Source organism: Patiria miniata, unplaced genomic scaffold (genome assembly GCF_015706575.1).
Source record: "Patiria miniata isolate m_02_andy unplaced genomic scaffold, ASM1570657v1 HiC_scaffold_20, whole genome shotgun sequence".
Taxonomy (NCBI): domain Eukaryota; kingdom Metazoa; phylum Echinodermata; class Asteroidea; order Valvatida; family Asterinidae; genus Patiria; species Patiria miniata.
In genome coordinates this window covers 9,137,075-9,151,737 of record NW_024037059.1, presented here as the reverse complement: position 1 = coordinate 9,151,737, position 14,663 = coordinate 9,137,075, and the positions used below count along the sequence as shown (strand labels likewise).

At 36.7% G+C, this 14,663-nt stretch overlaps 1 long non-coding RNA gene across 1 annotated transcript; it reads right to left on the bottom strand.

The window, feature by feature from the left end:
* Window positions 1–1,498: 1,498 nt before the first annotated feature.
* LOC119728170 lies at window positions 1,499–9,679 on the bottom strand. The gene is made up of 2 exons (XR_005271012.1): window positions 9,124–9,679; window positions 1,499–4,701 (listed from the first exon to the last, which is right to left on the bottom strand). It is a non-coding gene; the product is annotated as an uncharacterized LOC119728170 (long non-coding RNA).
* Window positions 9,680–14,663: the final 4,984 nt, after the last annotated feature.

The window sequence follows — 14,663 nt, the reverse complement described above, 5'->3', positions numbered from 1 at the left end:
TTCATTTCGTGCTATGCTACTTGCATATGCTTTCACTCGGGAGGCAACACACGTCGGTGAAAGGCAAAACCTAAATTGATTTACATCACCCCCAACCAAAAGTTGCATCTTATGCGGTACTCGCTGCTATGTACATCAGATTCGAACCAGCCAAGCGATTCCGTTAGATCGGTGGTCGAGTGGTAAGACATCTGCACTAAAAAGCAGGAAGTCGTGGGTTTTGAGTTGATTTTTTCCAACTTTCATTTCGGGAGGTAACACATTGAGTGTTTATACGTCGGTGAAGGCCAAAATCTAATTTGATATTCTTAACTGTTAGTGGCTTCATGTGTGGTAATTCTTTAGAGGGGAATAGCCATTTGCTATGATTATTCCGCACGTATGTCACTCTGAACATGAAACCAAGATAGCGTACAAGCGGACAAATCACTCTTGCGCGCGATTTTGGAGTTTTTTTCCCCTTCTTTCAAATTCGTCAAAATTAAGGAAAAAAAGTGAAACAAATATTCAAACTTCTCAAACTTTGTTCACGTCTTGCAGTCTAATTTGTTTCTATGTTGACCCTTCCGGTGATCAATTTTTTGGCCCCTTTTTGTCCTGCAACGGTCAGGCCGCACTAACTTAGTTCATAATTCTCTTCCAAAAATCCCAAATATAAACGAACATATAAAACAGCACCCGTATGTACAGCCAATTTTTGTTGGTGGTGTATATTGTTGGTGGCTTTTGTGCTTTTATTCATTTTTTTTGGCAAAAGATATATATATAAAGCCACACATTTTTTTTTTCAACTAATATTTTCCACAAATATTTCGTGCAAAATTTAAACATATATATATATATTTATATATATATACATATATACATTTGTTTTGCTCATAAAAGGAGCAGAAAAATATTTTATTTTTTTGATTTTCATTAAAATCACCTATTTTATTCATTTTTTTGGCAAAAGATATATATATATAGATATAGATATATATATATCTAAGAAAGAGAATATTCTGAATTTATTGCATGTTTATAGCTCTACAGAGATGTATCGAGCACTGTGAATTGTGATAGAAGACGATTTCATTGGATAGATATAGATATAGATATATAGATATATATATATATAGATATATATATATATATATAGATATATATATATATATAGATATATATATATATATATATATATATATAAAATGATTAAAATCACCTATACATATTAATAAAAAGGGTATATAGAAACAAAACTAAACGGTGGTCCGGCCATTTTTTTTTTCAACTAATATTTTCCACAAATATTTCGTGCAAAATTTAAACAAAAATCATTGTATTATAAAAAATAAAAAATAATCCGTAAAAAAGATACTGTTTATATATCTTTCTTTTTTATAAGTTAAAGACTAATAAATAGTTCAGATATATGTAAAAAAAAAAAAAGACAGTCATTCGAGTTTGAAAAAGATTAGGACTCTGAACGAAGAAAAAAACTCACGTAGATAAAACATCCTTTACGCTTCGTTTGCCTTTCAATTTAATTTGCAACCAATTGAAAAAGAAAGAAGAATTCTTACTAAAAAGTGAATTAAACGAACCATCATTGTACAACCAAAATCGTGTCTGCACGAAAACAATATGGAAACCCGTTATAATGAACATAACCGAAAATTCTAGACAAATTCAGTGTTGATTAAAATAAATGAAATTACCGCCGCAATAAGTTAGCCCCTCTATGAAAGCGCAAAGGTAAATAGAGCCATTAGGTCATTAATTGGTATTAATAAGTATTTTTAGATCATTATAATACATGTATTAATTACCATTGTATAAGATCACTTATACTATGGGAGTATCAATTGCTATCAGTTGAAAGAAATGTAGAATATAACATTTATAAAAACTGTACAAACGGCTCGAAATGATCTCGGAAGCTGCGGCCAAATTGTAAGACCGTAAATCATGTTATGTAAATACATGATGTAAAAGTCTGTTTTTATAATGCCCTACTACTCACGTGGTTGTGATTGTCAATTGACAATTCCTATTTTACAGTATTAAATAAATATATTAATTTTTAAAAAAGCTATAAAACGCTCCATGGAGACTTTTATAGCTATATGCTACGGAACACTACATTTGTGTGCAGTAAAAAGTGGCAGTCCAAATGTGTTTTTAGTTCAAACATCTGGGTTTTTTTACTCTAATGACCCAGTTTTTCACAAGTGCAATAAATTAATAGCTAGATGCAACTGTCACAATGTAGGGCCATGAACAAGAGTCACGTGTTGTTTGAAAAGCATTTCGTGAAGTTTGTTACCAACCAACGAGAGCCATGGCTACTCGTGGAGCTGCTCACCCGCAACTAAAAAAAAACACCTAAAAGGCCACATTATTAAACAACAAAGATTACCTACGTAATTTGAAATTCGCAGTCTTATCTGTTCCGACACTCAAATATCTTAATAAAAATATATATTGATCAGCTGGATATGAACTGATAATGTCAAAATTGAAGAAATAAAAGGCGTCACACAAATATAAAAAAGCATGGTAAATAATACTTCATGTCCTGTTAAAATATTTGATGTCCCTTTTTCCATTCAGATGTACAGGGGAATGGAAACAAATGACATAAAACCTAAGGACATGTAGTATTATTTACCATGCTTTTATATATTTGTGTGGCGCCTTTTATTTCTTTAATTTTGACATCAGTACATATCCAGCTGATCAACGTGATATACTGATTGAGCCCAAAAAAAACGTAGAGAAATCACAATGTAATGATATTGTCAAAATTTAAAAAAAATCGGAAATACTGAATACAATATTTAACAGTGATTCTTTTATCCGGCTGTTATCTAGCTTGTTTTACTGAAGAAAACATCTTTCAAATGTTTAATTACACTTTCATTTGAGAAAACAACTTCTGGGTTGGGGGAATTAGATAAAAAGAAAATATCATTAATCTGAACAATCATCGCCCTCCGACAAAAATATTAAAACATTCATAAGGATTCATAAACACACATACATTATTTCAATAACCTGTGCTCGCTATAACCAACTATGAGCTCCGTGCGCTACCAAAAGAGGGCGCCCTTTTACCTAGCAACGACGTCCCATGGGCGGGGCGTTTCGCTGGTTGACGCGCACCGTTCCTTGTGTGTGACGCACGTACACCAGGGGATTTGTTTTACACGCAGGGGCCGCGCTTCGCGGCAAATGAATTGCAGTCAGGCAAGATGGCGTCGGTCGGTCACCCCCATCTGTACTTCCTTTGCCAGTGAGGGGGTATTATTTAAAAAATAAATAAATAAATAAATAAATCTTTAAAACCACACCTACAACTGAGGTTCGGTAGGAATATTCATTATGCAATTTTTTTTCTCACAAACGACATCCAAATAATGATGTACACTATGGCGTTTTGAACTTTACTTTTCTAAAATCATGAATTCGAACGTAATGAAGTTCGGACTCAAATTCCCTTTAAAAAAAAAAATCCGAAGCCTCAGGTTAAAAAAGAAAAACAAATCAGGTACAAAAACGGGATTGTGGAAAAATTAATTATATACCTGCTTACGTATCCTAAAAGTATCGTAAAGGGTTTGGATGTGGTTTGGGGAAAGAAAATTCGCTGCCCACCAGGAACTGCCTCACTTTGAGATTTTTATTTTTTAAATACAACATTGCATGCCCTTTTAACTGAACGCCGTAACGCTTGGAAGAGCGGGGGGGGGGGGGGTAATCAAACACGGGGAAAATCGGCTTGTCTCTATAATTTTCGCTGCTGACATGTTAGACACATATTCGGTAACTTAAATAAATATAGATTATATTTGTTGTAGCGTACAAATACCCTTCGAATACTTTACTTACAAATTCGTTATTACTGCAAGACTTACAGAATGTCTACTATATATCGCATAAATTGTTTATATAGGCATCCTTGGGGTTTGGTCAGTATTAAATCATTCGCTCGTACCCCCTGCCCTGCAAACAGGACGCTGGGATACTCTGATGAGCTACACAGAATCTTGTGAAGGAAGTGGCCTATGACCTATTATAAAGCATCTGGCTGCAGCTGTTCAAGAACCAGTTAGACAATGTGCGCAAATGCTATCCGAAAACTTCCCATAGAATTGCGCACATTCCATACCGGATGTGATTTCTGTTTCATTGCGGACCATGTGGACAAAATTTTGAGCGTCGCATAAATGCAATCCGACCGTTCGTGATTCGAAACGGAGCCTGAGCGATCGAGTGACGGGAATTGTAACAGTTATTACACAGATAAGGTTTACAGAATTTCCTACATTATAACGCTTTTCAACGAGAAAAAAAATCACTAAACTGGAATAAAAGAGTAATGAATCAGTCTTTAACGGCCGTGTTAAACCTTGCAGAGTCATGACCTTGATGACGGCGCAGTTCACTGGTCACGCAAAATCCAACCAATCAGCGCGTGAATTCATCAGAGTATCGCAGCCATCGAGTTCGTGTGCGCACTGGATCCAGAAGATGGCTGCTATAGCGTAATGAGAAAATGGTTCGGCTGGCACAGCAGAAAAGTCTATTCGTTTGCGAAAATGATGCCACCTCTTGAAACTATTGAAGTATTTGCTGACTTTGGCGACTTCGATCTCCTCGACTCCTGTCTCCTTTTTTTGTCATGTCTCCTCTCTATTCCTTCTCAGCCTAACACACCTGTCAAACAAATAAACTCTCATTATAACCGAGGCATAGATTTTTGCGCATTCACTGACTAAAACCCCCCTCATTTTCAGTGCAATCAATCTGAACTTTTGTGGATTTGGGGCGAAAATGTCATTATTTCATTTTCCTCATATTTAAGACAGATACATTTTGGACAGTTGCATTTGTGTAACATTTGACTCCCTTTAACGAAAGAGTTTAAATACCGTGTTCCAATTAACAAAAACGAACAAAACGGGGCAGACTTCTACAAATGGGTCAGATCATAGTACCTTTAACTTTTACTCTCCGATTGTTTTTGTCAACGCCTGACTGGTCAATCATTACCAGCAATTTGATGCAGACATTCTTTTTTTCTAATTTTCGCCTTCTTGACAATGTTGTAATGTGTTAACCATTTCATCTTCAGCACTCTCTCTAACAGCCTAGAGAGAGTCTTTATAAAAAGTTTATTAAATAAATCATAGCCAAATCAGAGTTTTTAAGTTTAAAAAAAGTGTACGATTTTTCCCCAAAATAATTTGCCAAATGCAGGATTTTAGTTTCTAGCAATCCATTTGGCCCTTTTATGTCCACATGTGGACGTTCGGTTATTATCGTAACAACCCGCATTGCCCTTTCTGAGAGAATAACTGCAATACTGGACAAATTGGGGTTTCTTTTTCGTTTTGGGTTCGTTCAATTTCATTTTTAGGCAGCCAAAATTTTGCTCTGAATGTTCGTTTTCATTTTCGGGCATCCTATTTCGTTTTAGTGCATTCAAGACTTAACTTATAGCAGTCTTAAATTAAGTCTTTGCAACCTTTTGACGGTTGACGCATTCAAATTAGCGAACATCTGTACGCTTGTAACGTATAACCATGCTTTTCGTTTCTTATTAGTTTATGGGCAATCGCTTTCATCGTTTGGTCATTCAAATTGGTAAAAAAATTTAATCGATACATTTTCCTATTTTTCTTCGAGGTTCATTCCCCCCCCCCCCCCAAAAAAAAACACTTGATGACTGTAACATTTACAATGTTACAAAATAACTGATAGACCCTATGAGGGAAACAAGATGTAATTACGAATTAATTAATTGAAGGGAATAAGATAATTTATGTTTTACTGTTTATATTTTCTACTTGTTTAAACGTTGGAGCAAGGGGCATCTTTACGTTGACGATTTGGCAATGGTTGTACCATACATACCATCGGCAACATTTCTCTTGAGTTATTTCTTAAATGTTATAAAATACATCTTTGCGTCACAATTAAACTGATTTGCAAGTTTCATTTTCCATTTTGAGGGGTGTTTTTGGTGCCTTCTCCATTTTATGCTAATGCAAAGTTTCATACTCATTAGAAAACCTGCGATGGCATTCCGGGCATAATTAATGTTTACACAGCTTTTTCAGCAAACAAAGTTGCTAGCATTTAGGATATTTCGCGGTCATAAATTTCTTTTATTTAGTGATTATATGATGTGTCAGTACATGGCAGTAAGCCAATGACCAACTCTTTCACGCAAATGTTTTTAATTACCAAATCTTGGATGAATAATTTGAAAGAAAAAAAAAAACCTAAACTGAACAGTGTTTTTCCTGAAATATATAACATCATAGTAACAGTGCGCTCCTACGTAGTCCGGAAAAGCATGGAAAATGTTTTAAGAAGTGCACTTTTGCAGTAAGATATAACCATTTTTGTCAATTGTGTAGTTTCCTTAAATTTCACAATAGTAAAGAGTTGCACAATAAGATTTCCTGAGAAAAAAAGTCATTGCACATACCCTTTTATTACGAAAGAAAGGCATCTACGGATTGAAAGCATCAAATATGATTTACGCTATTACGGACACGTATGAAGTCTTAAAAGATGTTTGACAAACTGTGAAATATGTTTGCCCATTCATGAAAACGAATGCCCGATCAACCCCTTACTAATGTTTTAGACGAAATTGAATGAACAACGCGATACTTTTAAAATGAATGCATCTTTGATAGGGACGAGTGAAGCTAAAAGGCGATAGAATGCTCGGATAGTGAAATTGAATGATTCTTTTTGATTGTCGAATGCCGATCTACGTGATCTTTCAATTTCAATTTAAATCGAATGAGCCAGGTGTTAAATTGAATGCAAGTTTGGTGAAATTGGCCGGGAAAAACATTCTAGAAAACGAAACTTATTAAATGGATTTATTCATTAATCAGGCGCACAATGTCTGTACATTTTATTTGGAAAAAAAAGAAAAGAATCAGCTTGGCAAATAAACAAATGGAAAGAAAACATTTTGTGATAATCCTTAGTAACTGAGAGTACAGGTTGTTCGGATCACTGTAGACTTACTTATAGCGACCAAAATGCTTTTAGTCATTTGAATTTGTAATTATGGATTTACAAATTGTTTACATGGCTAATTGTACCGTCAATGCCCTCTAAGAACCTATTCAATTAGTTTCGATGAATGATCACTGGCAAGGCACCTGAAGTTATCGGACTTTTGTTTACCCTTCAAATAAAAATATCCCAACTATAAAATTTGAAGCAGAATAACAGATGGAAATTGGGAAAAAATCCAGACGCCACTTCACCGGTTGTGTACAGTGTTTTGGATAGTCAAGACTTTTTTAAAAGTATTTCCGAACAAATTGGAAATGTTTCTCAGATCCATGTCTCATCAACATTTTTGCAATGACTGACCTTTATTACTACTCAGCGACAGCCGTTTCCTGTTATGATTTAATGAACCGTCCCGTAACGTATTACTAGTTGACTAAGTAATAACAATATAGAACGTCATTTTACTTCTCATGAATAAACTTTCCATCACCGCGCACCGACTGACGGCAAAATAGCGATAGGAAATATATTGCCGGTGATGGCAAAATATCCACCATTAAAAACTTCAACATGGCCGTGTCACACTCACAGCCCTGTTTGACCTCAGTTTCTTGACCCGAGGTCTCACACGCGTTGCCCAAAAGCGAAGATTTATGCAAGACTTACAGAAAAACACGAAAAGTGCCTGGATACATGCACTGTTTGGCCAAGATGGCTAAAAATGTGAAAAGTTTAACCGTGTGCTTTATTTTGATACCAAAAACAACTGCTTTTGACAAATATAAAGTGTTGTTACGGCCTGTCAAACAAAATTGTATCTTTTATCTACAGAAGCGAGGGCCGATAGTTTTTAGCGTTTTTAGGTGTACATTCGATTCTTAAAAAAAGGCCGAAAGACACGGCAATATTCATTAGATAGATAGATTATATGCCTAATTTTCATGTGAAACACGTGCAGGAGACTTCTAATGTTTGGTCCAAATCGCCGGTTGAAAAATGCGAGATTTCATGATTTGCAATCACATGTACGCGTATAAACGAACGTAAGTACATGTACGCCGACGAACGTTGGCCTGAAAACATTGTGAATAGCACGCGCGAACGTGCGATGAATGACTTTGAATATCGAGCTCGACCAATCAGTGGGCGTATGGGGGTCACAAGGTCACACCGTGTTTGGGTTCCTCGCTCTATGCTTTACAATGGCGACGATCTTTTCGCGTTGTGAAGAAATGGAACTTGTTGGAAACATTAGGTGTACATCGAATTCTTAAATTATTAACGACATCACGTTCACGTTCATTCTTTCCTTTGATTACTTAAACATTTGGAAGACTTTCATCGTTGTCGGGGAAAAAACGGTTGTGGTTTGCCATGAAAATTGCGAATTTGCTGAAGCCCTTTTTTACGACCATCGTTCGCTGGCCTGGCGTCTCTGTCAGTTGTACTTATGTGGACGAGAAAATAGAGCAGCTACGCGAGACACGGCAACTGACTGGGTATTTTTGGTCATTCGTACACAACAGGACTTGTCTGCAATTACTGATTTAGATTTTTTTGTTTGATACCTTACAATCAACACATTTCAATCTTTCTTCACATCTCTAAACCAAACTCAATCTATGTAGGACAAACTTGAATGACTTATTTCTTCTTTTTCACTTATCTTTTGCGAACACTTGTGTCCTGGCAACAAAGCTGTGGCTTGCTTGTAATCCGTCACATGTGCCGCGTAATGCCGATTCCAAGTTGTTTTAGTGGTTTGCTCCACAGTTCGGGAAAAATGTTGCAACCTGCAATGACGCCACTTCCACGATTGTGTAAAAGGTTAGGAGAGTCAATTTTTTTGTAAAGTATTTCCTAACAAATCTGGAAATGTTTTTCAGTCCCAGATTCAAGTATTATCATAATTTTTTTTGCAATGAATGACCTTCATATTGAGATTATATATCAAGTGATGTCAGGTTGCATTTTTTTTCCTCGGCTAGCTTAATCATTTTGTGCATGTGATGGTAGTATTACCATGGAGGTAGGAATTAGACCATGGTAATACCCCTGTCTGTGAACATCTGACTTCACCAAGACGCTTACCTCTGCTAATCTTGAACTGGTGATTTCCTTTGCAGACAATCTCTCTACTTGTACTCGGGCCAAATAGGTTTTGATGCATCCTTCTGAGACTTGATAACTTTGCTTTGAAAACCAGCTAACTTGGATGAAACCAGTTTTGCCCATTGCGAAATGACGAATGCTTGCCGCTCCCGTTCGTCTATGTAACTCGCTTGTGGATCCACAATGAAGTCGGTATGGTATAACCATAGAGCTAGGACCTAGTATAACGGCCTCTGTGGGTGTGCTCGCTATAACTTACTACATTGTATATATATAATGCACATTCCTTCTCTCAAACCTCTTTATACAAAACCCTCTTACGTAACACACCTGCCATGGGCTACTGGCTTTCTATTCGTTCTAAAAATTCCTCTGACAATCGTTTCCTGTTAAATAGAGTGCTACTTACGGAAAATCCTACTTACTGGGTACAACGCTTACCGGTACAGTGCTCATTACCGGTACAACTGTGTTTCTGGGGGGAAAAAATATCAAGTTGGGGTGATTTTCATAATCTCTCCATGTGCAAGCCTGTATCAATAAGTACACGAAAATTTTAGACAAAAGTCTGAACAATCTCATGCCGGACAATGCAATCATAAACTTTTATATTGTGGGGAAACCAGCAAATTTATTCTCAAATGGCGAAGAACAAAATACACATATTTTGTTACTTTCGTCTTCGGCAAAATTACGAACGTCTAAAATGTATTTACAAAATGAATTATCAAGATTAAAGACAAATTAATTGGAATTACTTTTCGTTCATGCAATAATTATAATGGTTCCTGCAAATCATTTAACAGTTACATTTTTTTTGCCAAAACTTTGGCGAGGTCGGCGTTATTGGAATTAACATTTAACGTAATGATTAATTGCATACATGTTAATTTACCAAAAGAAAGTCGGCCAAAATTATTTTGAAAATGGCGGGCGGCTGTTATTCAAATGACTGCTTTACGTTTCAACAACAACTTCACATAAACAGCCCTTATTCGCTCGTCGTCCAAGATGTTTAAATTAATTGGCTGTTTTGGCAACTTGATGAAACAGCATTTGTTTTGTTAACATTTTTTTCTTTCTCCCCCCCCCCTTTTCAGCCATTCCCGAAGCATGTGTACACGTTTTCCATCGTGCATGGCACTTTGGGCACTAAAATTAAACCAATTGCCTGGCACACACTTAGACCACCTCCATGCTTAGATCCAGCACCTGCAGATGTGCGCCGAACACATCATGACATCATCACATGTCACGTGACGTCACAATAAAGGTGCATATTTTGAACGTCTATATCTCCAGAACTACAGGTCCGATTGGGTTGGAAACTGGTGTGTACCTAGACCGGGGTGTGTTATTGATGAAAAATTAAGTGGTCATAATGACGTCATCACATGACATTTATGACGTCGTATTAAAGGTTACTTTTTCTAAGGCCTATATCAACAGAACTATAAATCCGATTGTAACTTGGTGTGTACCTACATTGGGATGTGTAATATCTATAACACGACTTGAATATACATACATCCTGTTTACTGTGATCACTATAACCTAAACCCTAAGCTATTTACAGCAATTCTACTGGCCATTTATTTTTGGCAAAAGTGTTTACCTGTTGAGCAAACAGCTTTATAAATCAAGTGCTTTTTGGCCAATTGTTGTTCTCAAGTTTATCTCTAATCTTGTTAACTTTTTGACAATTCAACATACAGTACATTACCGTCGAGTACTTAATCTCAAACTCTTTCCCATTCAAAATTCTATGAGCTTTGAGCCACCTGGTTGCATATACTCTATTTATGGATCTGTTCCCCATGTAGCTGACTGCACCAGTACAAGGCAGCTGAGGTAAGTTCGCTTAACAACCATTGTCAACCAATGGTTCGTTGGTGTCAAACAGTGCACATTGCGCTGTAACATTAAAGTGCGTAAGACTCTAGTCGAACCATTGGCAACATATGGCGGTCAGAGTATGTTTGGATTGTTCATGTTCTTTGACCTGTTGAATGAAACAGAAGATATCTCCGAGGCCCACCAGCGGGTAGCACAACTTGCTACGTTTAATCTCTTGTCAACAGTTCCCTCTGCACTTGAGTAATAAAACGAGACTACAGCCTGTCTCAAAAAAAAAATGGTACAATTGAAAACGATTTTTTTTTCAATATTAAATCTCAACATAAGTAAGTCGTTTTGAGCATCACAATAAAGAAAAAAGACCAGGCTTTCCAATACTTTTTGTTTCATCTCATTTGCTTTTGTCAATCCAGTACTCAAAACAACTCTGCCCATGCATAAAAGTGGCACAAAATCGATTTTGGTGTATCGCACTAAATTGATTATATCTCTGAATTGACAAAAGCAAATCAGATCAAACAAACACAATTGGAAAGCCCAGTCTTTGTTCTTTAATATTATGCCAAGTAAGAATGCCTTTTTTTGAAATTTAACATTTAACCAATTTTTTTTCTGATTGTACCATTTTTGTTTGGAGACAGGCTGTATTGATAACCAGCGATGCGACCAGGCCCAGTAGGCTGGTTCCAAGTAGTCGACTAGCGTATAGTCCAACCATCGTCGACTAGACAGACTTTGGGCTTACTCAGTTCAAATATGTTTAACAATAGTTCTTGAAATGAAGTTCTTTCAATGAAGGGCAGCTAAGCTTGTCCGAGGGAGACTGACAAACTTTGTTAAGTTATTATTAACACCTCAAAATAATGAACAAATGCTTTTAATAACGTTTTGGAAGGAATACCAAATACTTGATTTTCATGGATTAATCTCACATTGCAACACAAAAACTAACAAAGGTTTTTTTTTACTGGAAGGCCATTTAAAGCTACAGTTCATCATTTGCAGCTATCCAAAAGTAACTGACATTTAGTTGAAACATAGTAAGGGGACTACACTCCCAGTGAAATTATTCTTTCTGGCATGCTGTCGTCTTTAGGCTTATCGTTCGAAATTTTCTTTTTTTTTTCATTTTGCGAAGCACGCACAAGCATTGACACGACGCACATACGCGCGCGGTTGCTTTAATTCATCAGATCAGTGCGCGACATCACGTAGCTGCAATCGGGCTCAGTGAGAACGTGTCTCAGACGCTGAATTCAGGCCCGTTTCAAAAACATGATTCAGCAACTTTTGATTTGAAATCGAGATCCTAGAATGCTGTTTTTCCCGAAATATACAAATGTAGCCGAGCTGAAACTTCATCAGGTTAGTTGTTCAGCACCCTTGTTTAGGTTTTGAGCACGATTGTTGCTTCAAACGAACAAAATGCACAAATTACAAATGTTAGACTGTATCTTTAATGATACTCATTGTTTAAATGTTTAATTGATAAGCATTGTTTCATATGCTTATCCATTAAAATGGCCTTCCAGTACAAACAACCTTTGTTGAGCAATCTGTGAAAATGCAGTAACTTCACCATGTCGCCACCAAGTAGTTTATCCAGCTATGTCAAAATCTGCGGAAATAACAAAAAAATTTGAAACAATTCCGTGAATACATTCATCCTCAAAATAGTATTTCATAATTCTTAATAAATACCTTTGAGAGTTGATGGCTTCTGATTGGTCAAGACTCAATCATGTGGGAGTGTATTAACGGTGATATAAAGACCAGCTTCAAACAACAAGCCAAAAATTGGCCCCTGAATCAGCATTGATCCAGCCCCCCGGAAGGCAATGATTGGCCAAATTTACAACAGTCCTACGGCAGCTTGTAACAATACAGCACTGCACATGCGCTCAACCACCATCGCGTGAGACTTACGCGCGTATGCAACACAGTTGCTATGGGTGCGCGCGCGTAAGGAAGTTTTCAAACGACATCGTACAGCAGTATACTGAGGATGTTTAACGACAAAAGCGTAGATCTGTGATTTATTTTCTTTGAACACTTTGCCCACCGACATATTAACCTTTCCTAAGCCAAGCATCTTTGTAATTCTGGACACGAGGAATATGTAAACGAAATTTCAGCTTCCTCCATCAGGTGAAAAAAATATGAAAAAAATTGTTGTAATTTGTTTCGCTACGGCAGCAGAAGTTCATAGCCTGGACGTCGTATTAAATGCAATGATGAAGATGTCGTCCAGCTCAGCCTGGGCCCAGCTATGGTGGTATATAACAACGCATATTGAAGCGACAGGGTACCACGCATAAGCTAAAATATGGCAAATGAACATGAACACACAAAAAAGGCCGGAATTATCGCCGAAAGCAAAGTCACAAAATAGGAGCATTTTAACTGTTTATTCCGTTAAAAAGGTATTTATTAATGGGAATAACAGTGTGAGGATCCGGTCTTCACTGCGTGATAATGACCGGTCACCCCCAAACCCGGTCATTATCACGCAGTGAAGACCGGATCCTCACACCATTATTCCCTCTATTAAGCATTCAAAATAATCATGTTCAAAGTAAAGTTTGATACCTTGGAATCCATTGGGGAATCCACTGGAAAATCAAGCCTTCGGCATACAGGAAATTGCCTCAATTTCAGGGGATTTCAATCCTGTGAAGTACGCTGAGTAATGGAAGGTGTCAAAGCCATAACATGCAGCACCTGCAAACAGTGGCAAGAAATAAGAAGGACAATATGAAACCTTTGAGATTGTAGACGTTTTCCAAAGTTTCGTCCATAATAAGTCTGATTTGAGACAAGTCTTGATGAGATCTACCCAAGTTCCAAACTATATGTAAGTTATTAATTCTCAAACAATGTCCATGTCCAATCATAGACATTTTCAAATGGCGCTTTAAATACATGAGCGCAATATATACATGCCGTGTGAATTTTTCATATGTTATCATGATGACATCATGCGTCAAATGACATTGACTTGAAGTCATACATTATACAAATATAACACGGTATGAGGGTGGACAGTTGATATTCGTTACCTGAGGTATTGCAAGCGGACAAACTAGTTCCTGAGGCGAAGCCGAGGGAACTAGTTATATTTGTTTTACTGTGCCTCATACATATTCTGCTGCCTATTTGCTTTTCCGCTTGAAAGTGGAAAAGCATTGTTTTTGTTCTGATTTGTTTTTCTTTATTCCCCCATAATATTCCACCACAAATCCCATAGACTTTGTACACGTTTTTTGACCGCAGCATTTTGAACCTGAAACAAACTTATATTCTAATGATTACGTCATCATGGGTCACGTGATGTCATCTAAAATGTGCAAACTTTAAGACCCTATATATCTAAAGAACTGTTAAGTCCGATTGGGTTGAATCTTGGTATGTGGGTAGACCGAGATGTGTTAAAGGTAGAAATTGAGGTGACATCATTATAACATCATCATGTGATTTTTTATCGATTTTTTTAAGTTTTGGAACTTTAAGCCATTATCTCATGAACGCAATATGCTAAATTCAAAATTCTTTTTGTAGTATGTTTGTTGGTTAGGTAATAGGTATATTCACAATATTTTGAAACTTGTGTGACGTCATTATGACGTCATAAAAAATGTGATTTGTTAAAAACAAATCTAAGG